The following is a 22,051-nucleotide window of genomic DNA, read 5'->3' on the forward strand; positions in this document are numbered from 1 at the left end:
ATTACCTGATTGCCTCACTATTGAGAGGCAATTGGGCCCCCTATCCTATAACAATAGATCTAGACCATGGTTTGACCAAGATTGTGTTTTAGCCAGGAAGCAGCTGGTTAAGGAATTGCATTTATTTAGAGCAAGGAACCCTTCAACATCTTCTCAATCAGTTACGGCCCTGAAAAAATAGTACAAATATCTGATTTGCCATAAGAAAAAACTGGCAATGAAAGAGTCCTGGCACCTTCTGATCCAGGCCTCTAGGTTAAAAAAATCCTCTAGATTCTGGTTGCTAGTCAGAGGGAGTATAAGCCCTAAAAGAGCCCGAGATTATTATATGATTCCACCTGGAAAATGGGAATCCCACTTTCATGCTCACTGTATGGCTCTTGCAGATGGTCCCAAAATGATAGATGATACGGTGCATCCTCCCATCCCTGAATGGCCCCCTGTTACTCCTGGGGAGATTAAAGAACTGGTTGGGCAACAAAGTTCTGAGAAAGTGCCCAGAACTGATTTTGTCCGTATTGAACTGATTAAGTCTAAATTGGCATGGTGGGCTTCAGTATTAGTGTCACTCTTTACATCCATTAACCAAACTGCATGTATACCTCATGACTGGGGCTTGACTATAATTATCCCATTTTTTTTAAAAAAAGGGAAACAAACTGACTCAGCTAGCTATAGACCAATTAGCCTTCTCTCAATAATTGGTAAACTCTACTCCAGATACTTATATAGGAAGCTCCTTGACTGGTTTGACCAAGAAAGTGTACTGGCAGATTGGCAGGCAGGCTTTAGAACTGGACAATCTACTCTTGACCAAGGCTTGGTCCTGAAGCATTTAATTAATAAGTACAAGAAGAAGCCAAGGGGTGCACTCTATGCCACCTTTGTTGACTTTAAAGCAGCCTCTGATCACATTTCTCATGATAGATTACGGATGAAACTATCAAATTCTTCAATCAACCAAAGGTTGTTTTTGTTAATTACAAATCTTCACAATGGCTCCCACTTAAGAGTGCATTGCAACCCACCTTGAGAAGGATTACATGTATGTATGGGGAGAGATCTTAGTGTCATAGCTTGATAGCCTATTCTCCCAGTGGTGTGCTATAGAGACCAGTTCTGGCTGAAGTTAGTCTACCTCTTCATGAAAGAATATCTCTCCATTTATCTCTCTGCTTTTTGTTTTTGTGTTAAATGAAGAGGAGGACTACTGAAGGTTTAACTGATTTCTGTCATTTACTTTATTATGATGTTTTGTACACCTGTATGGGTCGAGATGGGAATTTTGATTATAGAATATTGGTGGATATGTGGTTTTGTGTTTATAATACATACTCCTTTTCTTTATGGCAGAACTAGTGTTTTTTCATTTTCATTTTCCTCTCCATTGAATATTCTTGTTCTGAATCATTTGATTGAGTCCAGGGGGAGTGTTCTGTGTGAGGTTTAGGGTTCATTTTTTCTCTGATGATTAGATTTAGTTTTTTAGACATATTCTCTTTTTCTTACAGATTATCTTTACTAATTTACGTATACTTAAATACTATTACTGTGGGGTTTTTTCTTGTTTTCTTTGCTGTGGATAAGTCATTGCTCTTATTCATGTATGACTATGTCGATCTCAGAGATGTAACCTGTTCTATTTCTATTACTAATAAAAGCAAAAATTAAACAAAAGAGAGAGTGCATTGCAACCCACAGGGCCATTTAACAAGCCCAATTAGTGCTGAGGGTCAGGCAGGATTGTATATTAGCCCCATTACTGTTTAATTATTATATCAATGACATGGTGGATAGACTCTCTAATCTGGAATTTCATCCACCAAAATTGGGCAGTAGACATTTATCTATCCTCCTCTATGCAGATGATGCTGTGCTCCTGTCATGGTCTTTGGTGGGATGAGGAAAATGTTGAGAACTTTGGCTGACTATTGTCATGAAAACTACTTTGCATCAACCATCAGAAGACAAAGGCCATAATGTTTGCCAGGAAACCCATTTTGCACAAATGGCAAATTAATGGGGTTAGTGTAGCCCAGACAGCCCAATATATATATATATCTGGGGGTCATTTTCCAGACGTCAGGTAGCTGGAAAGAACAAACAAATTACACGGTTACAAATGCTCAGAGATCAACCACTGAGATTCTGAGATTCTTTTTCTCTTCTGGGGGTAGATATGTTCCAGCTGCCATCAAGGTTTTTCAGGCCAAGGTTATTCCCCCAGCTTCTTTATGGCTCTCAGATCTGTATATACAGTGATTTCCATCCACTTGAGAGGGTCCAGTCTAAATTCCTTAAGGCCATCTTTTCAATCCCCTGCTGTGTGTCAAATGCTAAGTTGCATTTGTCAAGCTTGGCTTTTGGTTGATATTGATTTATTCCCCTTCTGGCCTAGCTCCCCTAATTTTTAAGGATGAACACCCCTCTGATTGGATGCATCTAATTACTGATAAGCTAAAATCATATGGGCTGTCAATGGAATATCTTCTCCCTCTGGGCTATGATAATGCTATGGTGATCCTTAAGAGGTGCATTATTGATATGGAACGCATCATACCAGACAGATTTAACCCAGGCACCAAGCCTTGTAAGACTTGGAGCTACCAAGCCCTCACAAAAAACAGCTAAATACCTGTATGACCTGATATATCCAGCACACAGAAGAGCCCTGACATTGGGTCGGCTGGATGTGCTGCCCCCTGCAGTACTAGAGGGTAGGTATAGGAGAGTTCCTTATTTGGAGAGACTGTGCCCTTGTGTAAGTGGGAATATTGAAACGGTTGGCCATGTGCTTCTGTACTGTTCTTTCTATCGCGAGCTGTGTTCCAAATATATTGCTCCTCTCATTTTTAGATACCTTGACAATTCAGATGAATTTTATATAAACTTATTTCTTTCTGATAAACACACTTATGTCTTGCATTCAGTAGCCAAATGCTGTATGGCTGCGATTAAAATTCGCTCATGGTGTGTCAGAAATGATCAATTTTAATTGTCCCTCCTCTTTCTTTTTAATTTTGTTTTATCCTATATATTTTTTATCTCAATCTTCTATGTAATTAATTTTTTATATGTATATGCATGTATGTGTTTATATTGATATCTACCCTCAGGGTACATTTATTTGATCTGTATTTGATCAAAGATTGCAATAAACTGAACTGAACTGAACTGAGCGATTCAAAGGCAACTCACTGATGGGAGGGATCTCCTCACCTAAGAGAGATAACAGCGAAACATTCTTGGAGTAATGCAGATAAAGTTGCACATTTCCCAAACCTGTTCTGAATTAACAGATTAGCTGGCAAGCACTCAGGGTGGGGCTCATGAAAACTATAGATGTGTAATTTTCCCACACCTGGTCTTAAGATAGCCAACCTAGTACAGTGCTATTCGCCACATACATCACATTTACGTAGCTTCCTCCTGCCTTTGTTGGACAAGCTACCCTCAGATTACGTTCAAGGGGCAATCTTTCATGAAATCTGCCACCCTCTGGGCAAGCAGAATGGCTTGGAAACTGCCTCAGGGCACGTTTCAAGGTATATCTACCTCTAAGCAAAGCACATGGCCTCGGAACCTGCTTGGATCATTATCCTATGGACTTTCATACACATAGGTTGTAGCCCTGTGTTCCTCCCTCTTCTTCTTTGCTTTCCTGCCTGTTCCCCAAGAGGAAGCCTCCCTGCCAACGTGCAATGAACACACCAACTTCCCTGGGAAGGATAAGTAAACTAAAGTCTTGCCCTTGTAAAATCTCCTCGCCACTTCTTTTCCTTCTCTACCTGCCTCCTGAGCACCTTCCACAGCAAGCTTTAAGTCAGGCTCTGGTCTAGGAACCTTAGTCAATCTGATTTGCTCTTAATTTAACTTTAGCTAAATTATTTCCAGTAAGAATATCAGCCAAGATTGATTGTATTGCCTAACCAAATGTTTTACCCTCTGTATTCCCATTTTACCCTTAATCAGGGATGCACCTAGGTAATTTAGGTAAGACCTGAAGGGCTTCGGAGGCCCCACCCCCCACTGCGAGTTAAAATTAAGACGTTAATTTGTAAAAAGAGTTAAACCTGTACGTGCCTCCAAAGACCCAGGGGGGCCTCCTGCCACCACCCCACCTGCCACTGCCCCATGGTGCTGAAAACTTACAAGCATTCTAGCTGCGCCATGTGTGTGGGGTGTGGGGGTGAGATGAGCAGGCTTGCAGTTCTCAAGGGCTGCTGGGCCGAACAGTTGAGCTCAACAGCTGAGCCCAGCGGCCACTTCCACTCTGCCCACCAACCCCACCAATGCCACCATGGGGGTGGGGAAAGCCTACTTGGCTCACCCTACCCCCTACCCCCCCAGCCGTGCACATGGTGTGGCTTAAATGCTTGAAGTTTTCAGCACCGAAGTTGGTGCCACAGGAACAAGAGCTGGCCAGTGATGAGGGGCGTATTTTTTGAGTGTATTGCATAAGTTATCTGTATTACAGAGTACTGGTAAATTCATCACCAGTAGGATTGCATTGTTTGATGTGGCAACAGCAAATATCAGATGTAAATTTATTAAAACTACGCTATTGACTGCAAAGATGATAACTTGAAGGCCTTTGTAAATTACTTCTCTTGGCAAGCCTGTATGTATATACTGTATTATCTCCTTTCCCCCCCACCTTCATACATTGTTCTGATTGCTATGGCTTTCAGCTAAGAAATAAATATTTGATTTAATTTTCCTTTTTAAAAAATCTTGCTTTACATTTACTCCTAATATTCTATAATTTAGTTTAAAGTCTTTCAGATAATAATATGAAGGCATGATACAATAAGTCAGGGGTGGGCAGACTTAAGGCTTCCAGGACCTCCACCCCCACCCCTCTTGCCAGAACCTTGAGAACTACCGGCACAACATAACGGATTGAGGAGGCACAGCCAATCACAAAAATTTGCATCATCAGAATAAAGGATTTTAACATCAAAATCCCTGAGTTCCAGGAGAATTCTGCTGGAGGACAGGAAAGAGCATGAGAGGCTGCTTTTCAGGGGAAGAAACTGGACAGAAATTAGTGGGAGATAAAGTAAAAGCAACCCTGAGCCCCCAAAAAGAGAGAGATTAAAAATGGTAGTGCATCCATACCCCCCCATTCAGCCAACCAATCAGGCTTTGCAGCATTAGCAGGAAGGGAAGGAGAAGCAAGCCCAAATAACTGGAGAGTTACTTCAGAGAAGCCCAGGAGGTAGCTCCCGAACGAATGTTCATTCCTACAATAAATGGCACCACTAGTGGCCTAGCTTCCGAGAATCCCCTAGGTCAGAGAAGCTTTTGGCTATCTGTCAAAAGCAGTTCAAGGTTAGCATAATTCTCATGAGTCACCTCTCTGGATGCTGCCAGAGCCACCCTTTGCCCAACACTGCTGGACAGTTACTGAAAAAGAAGGCTTTTTTAAATGCTGAACCATCTACCATGCTGTATTTCCTAGTATGTGTGAATTTTTAAAATTATGGTTACACTCCTTGGAGGTCTTTAGGGATGGAAAGGTAAGCTATACATATTTTAAATAAATAATGGATAGCTTACCTTTCCATACCTAATGATGGTAACAAGCATTGTAAAAAACGTCAATAAAACAACATACAAAATAAGAAAGCAAAAGATTGTGTAGGAACCCTGGATGCTAACAAATTCTCATTGACAGGAATCTTTCCAGGGGCTTCCTGTGAGTTTTACACTGAGGTCTGCATACTTAAGAGAGAGCTCTTCAAGCTGTTTTTTTTTTTAATGGCAAGATATATTATGGCATTTGTCTCACTTTCTAATAAGAAAATATCTGGTAAGTCCTGCTAGTCTTGGCTCAACTAGTAGTGATTGGCTTTTGGCTATTTGACATTTGAGATCACATAGCCTGCTAATGAATGTTAAAATGAATACTTCTCAGATGAGTCAGTTTGGTAAGTTTTTAGTAAGGGATCATATGATAACATGGGCATTTCTAGTGGTATTTTATGATAGTGATTAGCCAGGAATACTTCGGGGTATGCAACAAATTAATATTGGCAAGGATTGTAGATCATTTACAGACTTTTTTCTAAATCCAGAGATTCCAAAACCAGTTCTTAAAAAGGCTCTTCAAAAAAGAAACGAAAGAGCTGAAAATGGGAAAGATGATGTGGCAAAATTTAAAAAGGGAATAACTCTAACCATAAAGGATGAAAAAAGAAAGAAAATAACTATTGAGCTTAAAAGATGAAAGCTTTAGTTTATAGATCCCGATTTCAAGTGAGTCATATAAAATATTAGCACTGCCATTGCTCAGGTTTTTGTGGCTCTACCCTCTGTATATCAGTCTGTCTGGGTGAGGTGGTTCCCGGGTACCCTATGTTACTCATAGGGTCCTAGGAAGTCGCCTTGCCAAGGGACATTTTATTCTCTCTCTCTCTCTCTCTCTCTCTCTCTCGATAATTGGGCAGGGTGGGGGGAGAGGGAGAGAGATTGCCAAAGAACATTCCCATTGCTGGTATAACATTAACTTCAAGGGTGGATTTTCTGGCATGATTCACAAATCTCTTGCATGACTTCCAAGGACCTGATGGTGTGTTGTGTTTTGGTTGTTTTGCTCTCCTTCAGGCTGATGCTGCACTGGACAGCCTCTAGTGAAAAGTAGAAAAATAGTACAATGATAGACGATGCAGCCCAAGTTCAGCAGCTCCTCCAAACTGGATAGATGTTTACCCAGCTGTTCCTTGAAAGTGGGAATTGGTGCATGGATGATCATAAGAACAGCCTCGCTGGATCAGGCCCAAGGCCCACCTAGTCCAGCATTCTGTTTCACACAGTGGCCCACCTGCTTTGTACAAGAATATTGGACAATATGACCTTTTGGGCTTTTCTAACTTTTTGATTCTGTGAAAAATATCCTTGAATTATACAAGGATCTTTAATGTTGGGAATTGAATTATTTTTTATTAATTGCAACCATCCCATGGGAAGTTTAAAAATAATGCTAAATTCATGGTCCTTGTCTTGCTTGGATTATGCACGGTGTCTGCTGCATCAGTGCTAGTCAAAAGGAGTCATGGTTAGACTGGTACATTCTTACTTTTGTTTTGCTATGAAAAAAGTGTTTTGACAATGGCAGCCAATGCCAGTGGCTTCACTTAATACTTTGGCATTCCTTTCAACTACTTGTTATTTCTAGTTCATGATTTAACTGCAGTCAGATAGTAAAAGCTCTTTTCAAAGATTTTCATTCAAGCTCTGATTGGAACCGAAATACAGTGATCTGCCAAGGCAATACAAGCTTGATTGATTACGCTGTGTGTGCATATGTAAAATAGTTTGGTTGGGCCCAACACCCATTCATTGCTAATTATACATTATATTAACATAACTTTTGTGACTGACTTCAAGTGTTAGAATATGTGGAAGTATCAGAAAACACAGCTAACTCATATTTCCTGGCATCTAGGCTTCTTTGTAATCTCTGAAGTAGAACTTACACATCTGTTCCTACTGTGAAATGCAGATGCTTTCCCCTTTTTATTTATTATGATCCCACTTTTCTTCTTTGACAAAGCAGCTCTTGTCAGGCTTATGCAGGTATTGACCAGGCACAAACCAGCTTAGCTTCAGCAAGCGTATTGCACCATTTATTGACCTTTAGAACAGGGGTGTAGCGATAATAGAGCAATGGAGGACAATTGTCCCCAAGCCCACAGGGTCTGCCCCCCCCCAAGGCCCCTGCAGCCTGCCTTGCTCTCTTTCCCTGTCCCAGGCACTCCCAGTCCAATCCCAGCACAGCAGAGATCCAATCTTTTTGTGCAGCGCAGGCTTGCCTGGGATGGAAAGGCTTCCTCCAGGCAAGCTGCTACAGCTCCTTCCCTCTCTGCCTCTCAGCTGTTCTGCAGGCAGCAAGGAAGGAAGGAGGTAGAGTGGCCAGTGCTGGCTGCCCTTGCCTACCAGAGCTCTCTGCAGACCTTCTGCCCAGCCCAGCCCAGGCTTTGCCTGCTTAGTAATGGAGATATAATCTGATTTCCTTTTTGTGGTTATCCCCCCTGACCCACCTTGAATATTTAGGGGTTGGCTTGCCATAGGCTTTGATATGGGGGGGAAGATAGGGCAGACTGAGAAGACTGAATATTTAATTTTAAAACCAATTTTAAAACCAAATTTAAAACCAATTGAATATATATATTCTTTTAAAAAATTAATAAGTCCTATAAGTGGCTTGTTTCATGCCAGAAAATTACAAACACTTATGTAATAAACAATAATATAAAATTATAAATGCACTATGCTCAAGTTGGTTTGCAACCCAGAAGGTCTGAGTGAGAACTGTGAATCGTGTGTTGTGCTTTTCATTTTTATTTATTTAGAAATGAACTATAAGTCCTGGTTGGACATGTCCAAAAACCTCACTCACACTATTTACACTGTATGCCATCAATCAGTAAGATTCTGTGATGATATGAAATGTGAAGGAGGCCCTGCACATGCTGATTAGCCCCCAGGGCCACATCCCCCTAGGGCAGGGATGGGGAACCTTGGCACTCCTGCAGATGTTGGCCTACAATTCCCATAATCCCTAGCTATTGGCCTCTGTGGCTGGGGATTATGGGAGTTGTGGTCCAAAAACAGCTGGAGTGCCAAGGTTCCCCATCCCTGCCCTAGGGACAACCCTGTGCAGAGCAGAGAGTGAGGAGGAGGGAATGTGCCAGGCAGCCAAGTGTGGCAAGACCTGTGGTGGGGCCCCGCTGGCCTGCCTGATCTCTTAGGGATGTGCACGATAAATTTTCGGCACGGCGGGGGTAGAGCTTTAAGGGCGGGGGAAAGTGTACTCACCCCCCCGCCGCCGTGTTTCCCCCGCCGCCACTCTCCAAATTTTAAGCCCCTCAGGGTGGCAGCGTTCCTCCCTGCCGCCCCGTTCCCCCCGTCGGCCGGAAGTGGCGGGAAGTCCCGAGCGCGTGTGGTTGGGACTTCCGGCCACTTCCGGCCGACGGGGGGAACGGGGCGGCAGGGAGGAACGCTGCCACCCCAAGGGGCTTAAAATTTGGAGAGCGCCGGCGGGGGAAACGCGGCAGCAGGGGGGATGAGTACACTCTCCCCCGCCCTTAAAGCTCTACCCCCGCCGGCGCCGAATCAGCTCCCACACCCGAAACGTTTCGGAGGCCTTTACAATGGCCTCCAAAACATTTCGGGCACAAGCCTATGATCTCTCTTCTAGGTGAGGGGGCAGGAGGTGTGGCTGGGCCGTAGGAGCTGCCCCACTACCAGGTGCAAGTGTGGCAAGACCTGGAGGCAGGATCTCTGCCAGCCAGCCTAATCTCTATTCCGTGGGTGTCGGCTGAGCCATGGCAGCCTGCCTGCACAGCGAGGGGCCAACTCCAAAATCTCATCCCCAGGCCCACTCCAACCTTGCAATGCCTCTGCTTTCATCTATGCCCAGGACCCTTTGTCCTAATATGGGGAGCACATGTGTCTCACCATGGGTGTGTGTGGTGTGTGCACAGATTTCAATTCAAAACTGCTAAGCAGCTCAGAGCACAAGAAGCATGGGTAGCATACTTCTCAAGGATGTGCATTCTTCAGGAATACAACAGTAGCAGCCTGATGCGGACGAAGATTCAATGTGAATTTTTCACTGTGTTTCATCATCTGTGGGAATGACAGAGAATGGAGTATAATCTGTCCCTGCTAACTGAGCAAAGGTGCACCTTTCAAAGTGGTGATTCTCTCATATTTAGCTGGGGGAGAGCAACTGGCCCTATCCAGCCCCAGCACAACATCCCTCCAGTGGCTGTTGGTGTTTATCGTATCTATTTTTTTTAGTATAAATTGATAAGCTGGTGATGCAATATGCGTATTTAAGGTGACTTCCAAGTACTCCTTTAAGACCTTCAAATTTATTACATAAAAACAGATAATACCTTATAAAAACATTGTGGAAAATGTTAAAAGCATGCTAAAAACAAACATTTCGGTGTCAAACGCCAGCCTCAGTGTTGTTTCTCCGTCTTCGGTGGATCAGCTGCTTACAGTGTTCACAGCTTTAATTACACACACTGGCAGTAATTTCAATCAAAATTTTTGAAAATTCCTTTCATATCTGACAATTTTATTAGGCAATGTCAAAGAAGGTTGCATAAATATAACATTAAGGCCAATGTGGTGGTTCAGTCAGCTAAGATGTTGAAACAACAACTGGTGAGAATGAGGTTATACCATAGGAGATGTGACAAGACATATTGCCCAGTATGTGAAATGGGGGAGAGGAGGAGTGGATTGAAAGGAGTAGGGTATAGAGCAAATGGTAAAGAGTGTGGGGAGTTTTATACTGGAGAAACAGGAAGCGAGTGAATCACTAGATGTAAAGAACACTTGGCAGATACAAAGTATGTGAAGAGAGAGAGGCCCTGTGGTTTTCTTTGGTAGAATACAGGAGGGGTTTACCATTGCTGTCCCACGCAGTATGAGATGATGCCTTTCAGCATCTTCCTATATCACTGCTGCCCGGTATAGGTGTTTCCCATAGTTTGGGAAACAAACCAGCAGGGATTCGAACCGGCAACCTCTGACTTGCTAGTCAAGTCATTTCCCTGCTGCATCTTATTTATTTATTCTTTATTTTTTGTATAAACCACTTTGGAAACTTTGTTGCAAAGCGGTATATACATAGTAGTAGTATAGCCACAGTACTAAAAGGAAACATAGGAAGCTGCCATATACTGATGCCATAGGTCCATATAGCTCAGTAATGTCTACACAGACTGGTTGCGGCTTCTCCGAGGTTGCAGGCAGGGATCTCTCTCAGCCCTATCTTGGAGATGCCTTGAAACCTTCTGCATGCAAGCCTGCAGGTGCTCTGCCCAGAGCAGCTCCACCCCCAAGGGGAATATCTTTCAGTGCTCACACATCAAGTCTCCTATTCATATGCAACCAGGGTGGACCCTGCTTAGCAAAGGGGACAAGTCATACTACCACATACCAGCTCCACAGCATGCTCTGGATACAGCAGGATCTTTACCCTTGTGTTGGAACTAACCATTGTAGAGCCTCTAGTGTCAGGTTTATCATGGCTCTAGCATCTTGCTAATGCTCCCTTTGCTTCCAGTACTATCAGGTTGCCTGAGGACATTCTTATACATCATGTTACTGCTAGCCCTATTCAGAAATTACATTGCATTACACTGCATGCACATACAGGTGCTTGCACACATGTGCATGTTTTTCTATGGACAACTGTATATCACATGATTACTACACATGCGATTATTGGCAGCTGAACGTGTGAATGGACATAGGCAGCTGCCATATACAGAGTCAATCCATTGGTCCATCTAGCTCAGTATTGTCCACACAGACAGGCTGCGGCTTCTCCAAGGTTGCAGGCAGGAATTTCTCTCAGCCCTGTCTTAGAGATGCCAGGGAGGGAACTTGGAACCTTCTGCTCTTCCCAGAGCAGCTCCATCCCCTAAGGGGAATATCTTTCAGTGCTCACACATTGATTTAACTGAAAAAACACATCCAAGATGCTATGAAGTGATTTATAAATTCTATTCATAGTGTTATAGCTGTGTGATAACATCCACACACATAGATATTCAGTCATCAAGTGATTAACATGGATGTGTGATCTCATCCTTAGTTGGAATTAACTTTCACTGGATTGTGACCTGCATCGAGGTGGTTTGAACTTTTATGGGCCCTTCCTCAATGCAAGAGTTTTGCACAGAGACTACTTAAGGTCCTGTCAATCTGTGATTACATGATTACATTAATAAAGACCAAACATATGACAAAGAAGATCCTTCACAAGCAATTCCATGTACCATAAACACATATCATGCTCACTGGAGCATGAATGAGTATGGATGCGGGGGCGGGGGGGGTGCAAGGAGAACCTCTTGTTGACTTAACTGCTTCAGTTGGTAGAATGAAGGAGCCATAGTTTGGAGGTAGGAAAGAGGTCATATTTGGACTGAATAAACAGAAAATTTCTCACCCAGAACACACTCCCACACACTCTCGTGGCAGCTGTTTGGCCTATAGAGAATTGGTCCTTTGTCTATTCATGGTGAAACTTGTGAAATGGTGGTTTTGGGACAGTTTATTCCCTGCCCCCCTCTTTTTTTGTTCTCTGGGGAAAAAAATGTCAGATGTGATGCTCTGAAGTGGCAAGCTAAGTCAAGGCTCAACACGGCTCTTTCATATCCATTTGTGAGGACACAATGAGTGAAGCAAATAAGTGGTCCCAGAGGCTACATTCCTGGCATCAAAGGCTGCTGAATGACACAGCATGCCATCCACGCCTCAGGAATCCTGAAGCAGCATTGCCCTAATTCATGTGGAACACAATTGTTCCTCCTTACAATGAGGGGAGAAATGTTTAGAGAAGCTCTATTAGGCACCCTGGTATAAAGACCATGCAGTACTTAGAAAAACATACAGAAGGAACAAGAGAGAAAGCTGCCTTGTGAGAAGATGGAGCCACTTGTAATTACAGTACTTGGAAGTGGGGACAGGGGACAGAGTAGGCAGATGAAGACTACAAATAATGCAAAGCTATTCCAAAGTTTGGTGTTTCACTTTTAGGTGAAGAATAACCACTATAAGATATATATATATACACAACCCCTTGCATTCACTGAAGTTTAGGTAACAAAAATACGTCCTCGGGAAGGTGATTGTGTGTGTTTTGTGCTGTGTACATAGCAAGAATTAATCCAAGAATTAGCTGTTGCTAGTCAAACCTTGATCCACCCTACCTTTAAATCTTACTCAAACTTTTAAATCAAAGAAGATTTGAAATGATAAGATGAGTCAACTGGTCATTTAGAGCTGGCTGCCGAATTTTTGAGAGACCGTTGGGCAAGACATGAGGCTATCAACAGGCTCTCTTTTAGACCCATTTTGCCCCCAAAGTAGATGAATAAAGAAGTAAATGCCCCTCAGAACAACCAATGTGTTTTCTAATAGCACTACACAATTACAGCCAGTCCTCAAATGCTTGAGATTACAGGAAGGACCTTCAAGGGCAAAGGCTGATACTTCCAGGAAGATGTGAGACCCACTCTACTTAGGTATAAATCCCAGTTACTCAACAGAACAAACACAGACATTCCAGCAGCATGACTGTAGACTGCACATACAAACTAAAGTTTGTAAACCTGGAAGGTAATAGCTCACTTGTGTAAGGTGGCACTCAAGGTGGAAGGAGCTGGAATTGGCGGTAGCCATGGCACAATGGTAAGGTGCCTGAAGAAGATCCCGGATTCAATCTCTAGTATCTCCAGGTAGGGCTGGGGGAATTGCTCTTTTGAAAGCTTGGAGAATCACTGCCAGGCAGAACAAACAATATATGGAGCTAGATAGATGTCTGACCCAGTGGCTTATCTGATGCACTGTGTTATGGAAATGTAACGCTGGGCCCTAGGGCTGCTGCAGACTCCTAGGCAAGCCCTTACATTGCTCTCAACGAGCATTTGCATAAGCAGTGCTACCATTCATTGCAATGATGGAAACTGTGGCCATGCTGCTTGGTTGTCCAGAGCAGTGTCGAGGCATGCTTTGGAATCTGCAGCAGCCTTGTAGCACACTGTAACATCTTCATAATGCTGCACATGATGTGAGCCAATATGTTTATATATGGTGGCCCCTCAAAAGTCTCTGACCCCTGGAAAATGCCCAGCCCATCCACATCTTAGCTTAAAAAGAGATCATTTTGCTCGGCAAAATCTCAAAATTGGTGGTGGTGGTGATGATGATAAAACAACAACAACAACAACAACGGTCAATATTTGCACAATATAAGTGGAAAATCAGACATCACCAAGACCTGGCAATGGCTTAAGAATGGCAACTTGAAGAAAGAAACAGAGGGTTTAATACTGGCTGCACAAGAACAGGCACTAAGAACAAATGCAATAAGAGTAAAAGTAGAAAAATCAACAACAAACAGCAAGTGCTGCCTTTGTAAAGAAGCAGATGAAATAGTGGACCACCTAATCAGCTGTTGTAAAAAGATTGCACAGACTGACTATAAACAAAAGCATGACAAGGTAGCAGGGATGGTACACTGGAACATCTGCAAAAAATCCAAGCTACCTGTAGCCAAAGATTCGTGGGACCATAAAATTGAAAAAGTGGTAGAAAATGAAGATGCAAAAATATTATGGGACTTCCGACTACAAACAGACAAACATCTGCCACACAATACACCAGATATAACTGTAGTCGAGAAGAAAGAAAAACAAGTTAAAATAATCGACATAGCAATACCAAGGGATAGCAGAATAGAAGAAAAAGAAAGAGAAAAAATCATAAAATACAAAGATCTACAAACTGAAATTGAAAGGCTGTGGCAGAAGAAGACCAAAATAATCCCAGTGGTAATTGGCGCCCTAGGTGCAATTCCAAAACAACTTGAAGAGCACCTCAACACCATAGGGGTCACAGAAATCACCATCAGCCAATTACAAAAAGCAACTTTACTGGGAACAGCCTATATTCTGCGACGATATCTATAACAACAAGAACAATATTGATAACAAAATTCTGACTTCCCAGGTCCTTGGAAAGGACTCGATGTCTGGATAAAACAAACCATTCAATAACACCTGTCTGACTGTATAAACAAGAAATAATAATAATAATACTTCATATGTTAGCCACCCCCATAACAAATTGTTTTCTGGGCAGCTCATAACAACACAACAGTTAAAACCCAATTAAAACACATAACACAAAACAAATTACAATATAAAAGAGAAATACAAAACACAATCAGAGGTGCACCTAGGTAATTTTAGAGCCTGGACCTAAAAGCCTTTGGAGGCCCCACCACCCTCCCCGCAAATTAAGGATCATTTCCCTATACAAACCATGACATATGCAGTATTTTTAATACATGGGTTCACAGCAACTGAACTCACAAGAATGTAAGAACATAACACAGGTATATTTATGCAGAAACATTTCAACACGCAACCTAACATATTCCCATCTCTCATGTTTCTTTCCTCATTCCCTGCTCTGCCTCTAAAGAGGATTTGGGGGGCCACCGGGGAGTGTGGAGGCCCTGGACCTCAGCTTCGAAGTCCGGGGTAAGAGTGCCTCTGAACACAATAGAAAACATTTAAAACTTTTAAAAAATCAATTGATCGTGATCTTTAATCATCTAGAATATATCCCTCCCAAAACCCAGATTCTAATAGGTATCCCATGGCATGGATTTGCACATGTGAGTACTGTATTTTGACATACACAGTCGGTACTGATGTATGTTTGATGGGCTTGATGTCAGCCAATGTGCATTATAGCAGATAGACTATAGATGGGGGGATCCCAATTCTAATCCTTGTCCAGCAATGTAGCTTACAGTTGTTAAAAAGATTACAAAAAGAAGAGGGGATGTTTTTTGCTGCTCAACACTCCTGGGAGGAAGGGTGGGCTAAATAAGTAAAAATGTGCCATTTCCCTGCAGCTCTTCCCAGTTTCCACTGGGTTTTCTCCAGGGCATATTATTCCCACACACCTATGCACAATCTGATTTGCCATGTTGAAACTCCATACAGACACTAGAAAAATCACAGAGGGGTTGTGGACATCATGTGTGGTGCAGTAGTTCACACAAAAATGGAACTGCAAAATATCTCATTCAACACTGTGGCCTGGTTCAACACTGTGGCCCAACACAGTACTGGGTCAGCAACAGCCTTCACGGAGTAGAGGAGCAGGTGATCTATCTTCTTTCCTGCTCTTCCTCTGAAGTGTTCAGAGCAACATCCACAAGCGTTGCCCAATTTTATCCCCACAACACCACCCCATGAGCTAATTTAGACTAAGAGATAGTAACTGGGCCACAAGCGAACTTCATGACTGATGAAGATTTGAACTCAAGTCTCCTCAGTCTGTTCAACATTGTAGCCACTACAGCATACTGATGTCCATACAATGCTGCATCCATATGCAACATTTATATCATATGTGATATTAACTGCACTGTGAAGGAGAGCAGGTACTCCCACTGCAATACACGAACTCTTACTGGCCCAGTAAATGTCTGAAACTTCTGTAGGAGAATTGATTGCCACACTTCCAGCTTTTTACTAAGATTCTGTACCAAGTGTGGGAACCTCTACAACGGTACAATCTAAATAGCATGTGTGCTATATTAACATTGTGTGAGTCCAGCCACTTACTGCCAAGTTATCATTTGGACATTGTGGGGTTACTTCCAAGTATGGCTTTTGTGTGTGTGCAAGGGAATTTCTAACTTCTGAAATGTATACTGGCTTGAAAGAACATTCACATGGGAATATAGAAGAGTTCCGTTTCGATCCAAAGAAGCTGAAATATATATGTTGCAGTCCATAATTACGTAGTCCATTTATTTATGAAAACTCATTTCTTCTGAGCTCTTTTTACTGCAACACTAAGTCCAGTATAAATATTTTCATCCCTTGGAACATGCAAGTAAATTACTCCGCTATGTTTACAGAAATCCAGGACTTCAGTTTCGCTCTGCACACATTAAAATGTCACCACATCCATTTCAGGGCCTCCTGCTGATCAACAGAATGTTTGAAATGTCAGCTTGAATAATGGGTTCTTGGTGCCGGCCTCTCTGCCTTGGGATTCAGTGAGGCAGAAGTATTTGTTCAGTCTGACATGGCCAAGGGGTAAGAAGTTGAACAAGTTCATGTTTTCCACCTTAGTGGAGTCATAATCTGGACCTTCTTTCACCTGAATCTGAAGAATCTCCATTGTCCCTGTAGTTATGGTGAGATTATGTAATATAAAATGAGAATTCTAGACTAAGAATTCTCTTAACCCCTCTTCAGACATTAAATAAAAGCTGTATGCCAGTACAGTGCCTAAAACAGGGTTGGAAATCCTACCTCAGTCTCTTCACTCACACCTTGCAGGTGCCACTCATCTGAAGAGACAAACACTGTATCTGTGAATGCAGGCATTTCTGTGAGCGTTGCCTGTGAGGGCCAGGGCTGGGGTGGGACTTCCAGCCCTGTGTTAGACTCTGTACTCACATACAGATTACAGTTTTTAACTGATATTGTTTTGATTGTTTCAATGCTGTTTTCAGAATACTGTTTAAAAACTTTTAAATTGTTGTGTTTTAATTTTCTTGTTTTTGTTTTTAACTAATGCTTTATTTTTGTTTTTATCTTGTAAACTGCCCAGAGACGTAAGTTTGGGGCAGTATAAAAATATGTTAAATAAATAAATAATACAGCATTTTAAATGTAATGTCTGAAGACGGCTTCTACATTTCTCTAAGTGTGGTTTGGTTAACTGCACAAGTCAAGATTTAGGCTTAATCTACAATGCAGCAAATGGGAATCTCTTGTGTGCCCTTCAACTTTTCCACATGTCAGTGGGGCTCTTAATAGAACTCCCATTTGGTGACTGCTAATTATCCAGGCTGACATATGGTCAGTGTCCGGTGTTGGTTTCTGCACCACCCGCACTGCTGTGGGCGCTTTTTAAAAAAATGAGTGGAGTTGCGCAAGAGCATTCTACAAATGCCTAAAGTTGTGCAGTGCAGTTGTGAGATACTACAGCCATTGGAAATAATGGCTGACACACTGTAGAGAGAGACAGAGGTGGCGTGCTTATTTTATTTATTTATATATTACATTTATATACCACCCCATACAAAAAAGTCCCTGGATGGTTCACAAAAGCATTAAAACATTAACTTAATTAAAACAATTTAAAATGCAATAAAAACTCCCTTTCCCACCTGTGCATTACTGAATGTAGTGATGGTGGTGCGTGTGGTGGTGATAGGCCTGGCTTGTTTCTTCTTCGCATTTGTTAGCTTCCTTCCTTCTTCAATGTGCCAAGTCAGGCTTGGTGTTTTGAGGTTATGTCTCCTCTGTCAAAGCTCCGTTATGCTGTCATGATTTGTTGTGATGTCACAATGGCAGCAATGGGAGGAACAGTGTGATAAATTGCTCATTTATCACAAGGGCTATGTGATGCAAGATCTTCCAATGACTCAAAAAAGGCCCCATCCCCACCAAAAAACCACCAACAGGGAATGCAGTGATCCTAGCTCCACACAGTGATACCTTCAAGGGTTGGGGAACCCTTAGTGCAGCAGGGACAGCGTCAGATCCCAGCCCTACAAAAGGCCCGTTGTTTCTTCTTGTCAGTGCTAGGACAAAGCCTATTAGTTGCTATCTCCGTACATAGGGAATTAGGTCAGATACTACGACTGTGAAATGTCAGGTCAGGAATGTCAGAAAATGGCCCGATATGGGCCATTTGAGAGGAGGTTGGAGAAGTTCATGATCTGAACTAGGGAAGCCCATTTCATTTCAGTCTTCTCCAGTCAGGAGAAATCGGAGCTTTCTGGAGCTCTAAATGGCAGCGGGAGTTTGCTCTCTCTCTCTCTCTTTTTGCAGTCGTGGCTATGGCTAGGGAAAAAGCCCCACCTGTCCTGTACCTGCCCATGCATTTATTTTCTTGTTTAAAAGTTTTTAGCCCATTTTTACGCTCACATTTTAAAAAATAAAGCAGCCAATTTCCGAGTTTCCCCCTGAGATTCTCTTTTGTTACATCTCTTCCTCTGTGATCGTCTAGTGTTATATTACTTTTCATCTGCGTTTCACAGTGAGTACAATTTCCTGCTTACTTTTAAAAATTAATTTAAAATCAAAGTATTGTCAGAATCACTTGTAATTAAATACACAGATTTTGGCCATCCTTACCTATTTGTGGGGCAGCTTTCAGAGCTCATCTTTAAGCAGGGTTTTGTTTTGTTTTAAAGTTCCCCATAGACTCCTATGGGGATTTTTGCTGGAAAACCCACCATTCCAACTCTGCTCCTGACATTCTGAAGAGCTCAAATGACCCTGAGCCAACATTTGTGAGATTGGGTTGGACATCTGCAGACGGGCAGAGGCCTATTAGATACATTTGTTTTCTGAATGAAGCAACTGTTGAATTTCCATACTTCTGTGGGAACAGATAAAAGTATGACTAAAATTATCATTTTTCTAAAAAGACATATTGAATATTGACAATTTTTATTGCACATAAGCCACGAATAGCCTTAAGATTTAGCAATAGGAACTACTGGAAGTTCTTAGAGAAAAGCAGGAAATGATGCAGAGTGTTGTGTACCATAGGGCATGTGTAAAGCATTTTTTAAATCCATAGCTATCAATTTATACTAGAAGTCAGATTGCTTTGTTAGTGTTGGTCACTTTCCCAACAATTTATTACTAACCCAAGGCTTTTCTAGATGGCAACACATGGCCATATCTCCCAAGAGATTGCTTGAACTCCTGACCATTTGAGCTTCTTGGATTTCTTAGATGTCACCATTTCAGATGATGTTCTTAGATCTTTTTATCTTTTAAGAAGATAAACGGTCTAATGTTTCTATGCAATGTCATGGGCTGGTTCAGAATGAACCTTAGCTCACAGCGCCACTACATGTGATAATACTGCCCGGATGTCAGCCACTCAAGAACATACCAGTGTGATCACAGCACATCCTTTAATTGAGTGTGAGAGGTGAACATCCAAGTCACTCCTCTAGCACTTGTAGAGGGATGATCTGCATGATCACTCTTCATATATGCTTAAAGGATGTGCTGCAATTGCATCAGCATGTCTTTGAGTCATGTCAGGGCAGGCATGTCCGTGCTGTACTCCCAGCATTATATAGATATAGATAGTGTACAGATAGACATAGACATAGACACACACACATTATGTGAAGAAGTACTTACTTTCTTCACATTCTATTGCCAACCCCAGTCTGGAATTCAGTGGATGGCAATCAGAGTATCTGGTTGACTCTTACGCAAATGGGACCAAAGCTCATGAGGTAATTCTTTGAGCCTGCATCTGCATCCCCATCTGCATATTTTGATGGTCAAAGTGAACAAATACATTTTATAAGAGGTCTATTTTTTTTAAACCCTTCCACACCTGAATAAATAAATATCATTAATTATATCAGAAAATTTGAAGTTTTTTGAAGCACTATAAAAAATATAGACACTCTTCTAGTTTTAGATTCTTTTGTGGGAAATGAAGTGGATCCATGAATCCATGATAATATTTTATTCTTTTATAAATTAGTCAAAAGGAGTGAGAAGCATTTCCTCCCTCAAAAAATTCCCATATCTCATTCTTTTGATAGCCCACAGGAAAAAAATTTTCTTTGTGTAATATAAGCCTTTATTGAATAGCTGAGGTCTTTTTTGGTCTCATACCAACAATGTCTCCAGCTGAGGGCAGGAAATCCAAATTGCTTTTCGGATTAAACCACAGGAAACCCCCCCTCCATCCCGACCTTCACATATCTCACGAAACGTTAATAGCAAACAGATGCATTGCTTCTGCTAAGTCACTTATGTTGTATATTTATCCAATAGTCACTCATCTTTTAGCCTGCTGGATTCAAAATGCATAGCTTGATGTTCTGTCATTCATTAGATTTGGCTTTTAAGTAAGCCCATAGTTTCTTATTTCTAATCAATATCCTTCACTTGCTTTGAATTAGCCCTTTTCATTAATTGAGTGTAAGGATTCTTTGCAGTCTAACACTCTGATCTACTTGTGCCTGAATCAAGGCTTAGGAAAACCATAGGCAGCCATTTTACTCTGGGTTGTGGGGGGATTCAAAAGCCAAAATAGAATAATCCCTTGATTAAGACCAACTAAAGTAGTCCGCAAGTTTTGAATTCTCCAAAACTCTTCATTTGCCTGGACATTAAACAAAATGAAAAAGGAGGGAGATACAAGTTTGGGTGTGATGGAAGAGCACCAAGCTCTGCATTTTGAAACAGTCTTAAAATGGAGTGAAAGAGGTTCCATGCAGATTTAATTTGATAAGCTTCTTCTGTTATTAGAGAACAATTTGTTATGGGGTGGCTAACAAAGTTATTATTGTTGTTTTTAGGTGCAAGATATATTTCAGTTAGCACTGAAGGCTGCTGGGACAAAGAGGCTATACTCACAACTAGGTGGGTGGGCGGGAAGGCAGGGTGGAACCTAACTTCCCCCCAGATGATCTCTGATGTCCTTTTTGGCACACTGCCACGTGCCGAAACGATCTACGCCGCACAGAGCAGTGGGGATCTCTGGAGTCCGGGACTTGTCTCGGCATCCAGGAATTCCACAATGCACTGCGTGATGAGAACGATACATTGGGAGATTCCCCCAGGAGTCGGGCACTCTAGGCAACCAACTCTGTGTATTCTTGGGCTTGCATGCAGCCTGAGCATACACATGACCCCGTACTTGGGGTAAAGTAGGTAAAACCAGGTAAAAGCTTGGGTACAAAACCTAGGCTTGCAGGGGAGGCACTGCTGGGATTAGGTAGGGCTTCCCTAACCTGGGTAGGGCTGCTCATGTCCATAGCCTTGAAGAAAATTGCTTCCCCCCACCCTTTGAAAAATATAAAACCTAGTACTTACTTAAGTCTGCTTCCACCACTAACTTGAACACGCAGCTCTATGGAGAAATCACTCAGAAGGACTACATGTACCAGCATTCTATGTGAGGCTTCCAGCACACCATTCATGACATCACTGGAGCTGTGCTCAGATCCTCATTCCTTTAACAGTCAGAAACTGCTCTCTGAAGAAGTCAGCAGGCAGGAGGCCAGGCCAGGCGCACAATGCAGTTTATTTGACTTTGATCCTTTGGAGTCAAATAATTGCATAAGCCTAGTTTCTTCCTATCTTTTTGATAAAATATAAAACATTTACTCAGGTGAGTAGAAGCAGCTAATGGATGGAAGGGAGGCTGGTAGATCCTTACATGATCTGCTGCAGAAGTTTTGGCTAGCTGGTTTCAAGCGCCTCCACTTCCCCTTTCCCACCTGCTGGCATAGTGGGTGAAGAGGTGAGGCTTACCTGCTAGGCAGAACTGGTCTTAGGGGTGGGTGAGCCAGGCAATCACGCCAGGCGCCTACCTGCAGAGGGTGACAAGCTGGGTTTGGTGACTCACCTTTTGTTGAGTGTACTGTCTGCAGTGAAGACAGTACATACTTGAGACTACTGTACTGTGAGACTTGAGTGGGATC

At 42.3% G+C, this 22,051-nt stretch overlaps 1 long non-coding RNA gene across 2 annotated transcripts in view; it reads right to left on the reverse strand.

Moving 5' to 3' along the window:
- The window catches only part of LOC128346510 (uncharacterized), a 36,162-nt gene extending 18,125 nt beyond the window's left edge, over positions 1-18,037 (reverse strand). For both annotated transcript variants that reach the window (XR_008317000.1, XR_008316999.1), the window contains exon 1: positions 17,744-18,037. This is a non-coding gene — a long non-coding RNA (uncharacterized LOC128346510). The remainder of the gene's footprint in view (positions 1-17,743) is intronic.
- Positions 18,038-22,051: the final 4,014 nt, after the last annotated feature.

This window comes from Hemicordylus capensis, chromosome 2, assembly GCF_027244095.1.
Source record: "Hemicordylus capensis ecotype Gifberg chromosome 2, rHemCap1.1.pri, whole genome shotgun sequence".
In the NCBI taxonomy this organism is placed as follows: Eukaryota; Metazoa; Chordata; class Lepidosauria; order Squamata; family Cordylidae; genus Hemicordylus; species Hemicordylus capensis.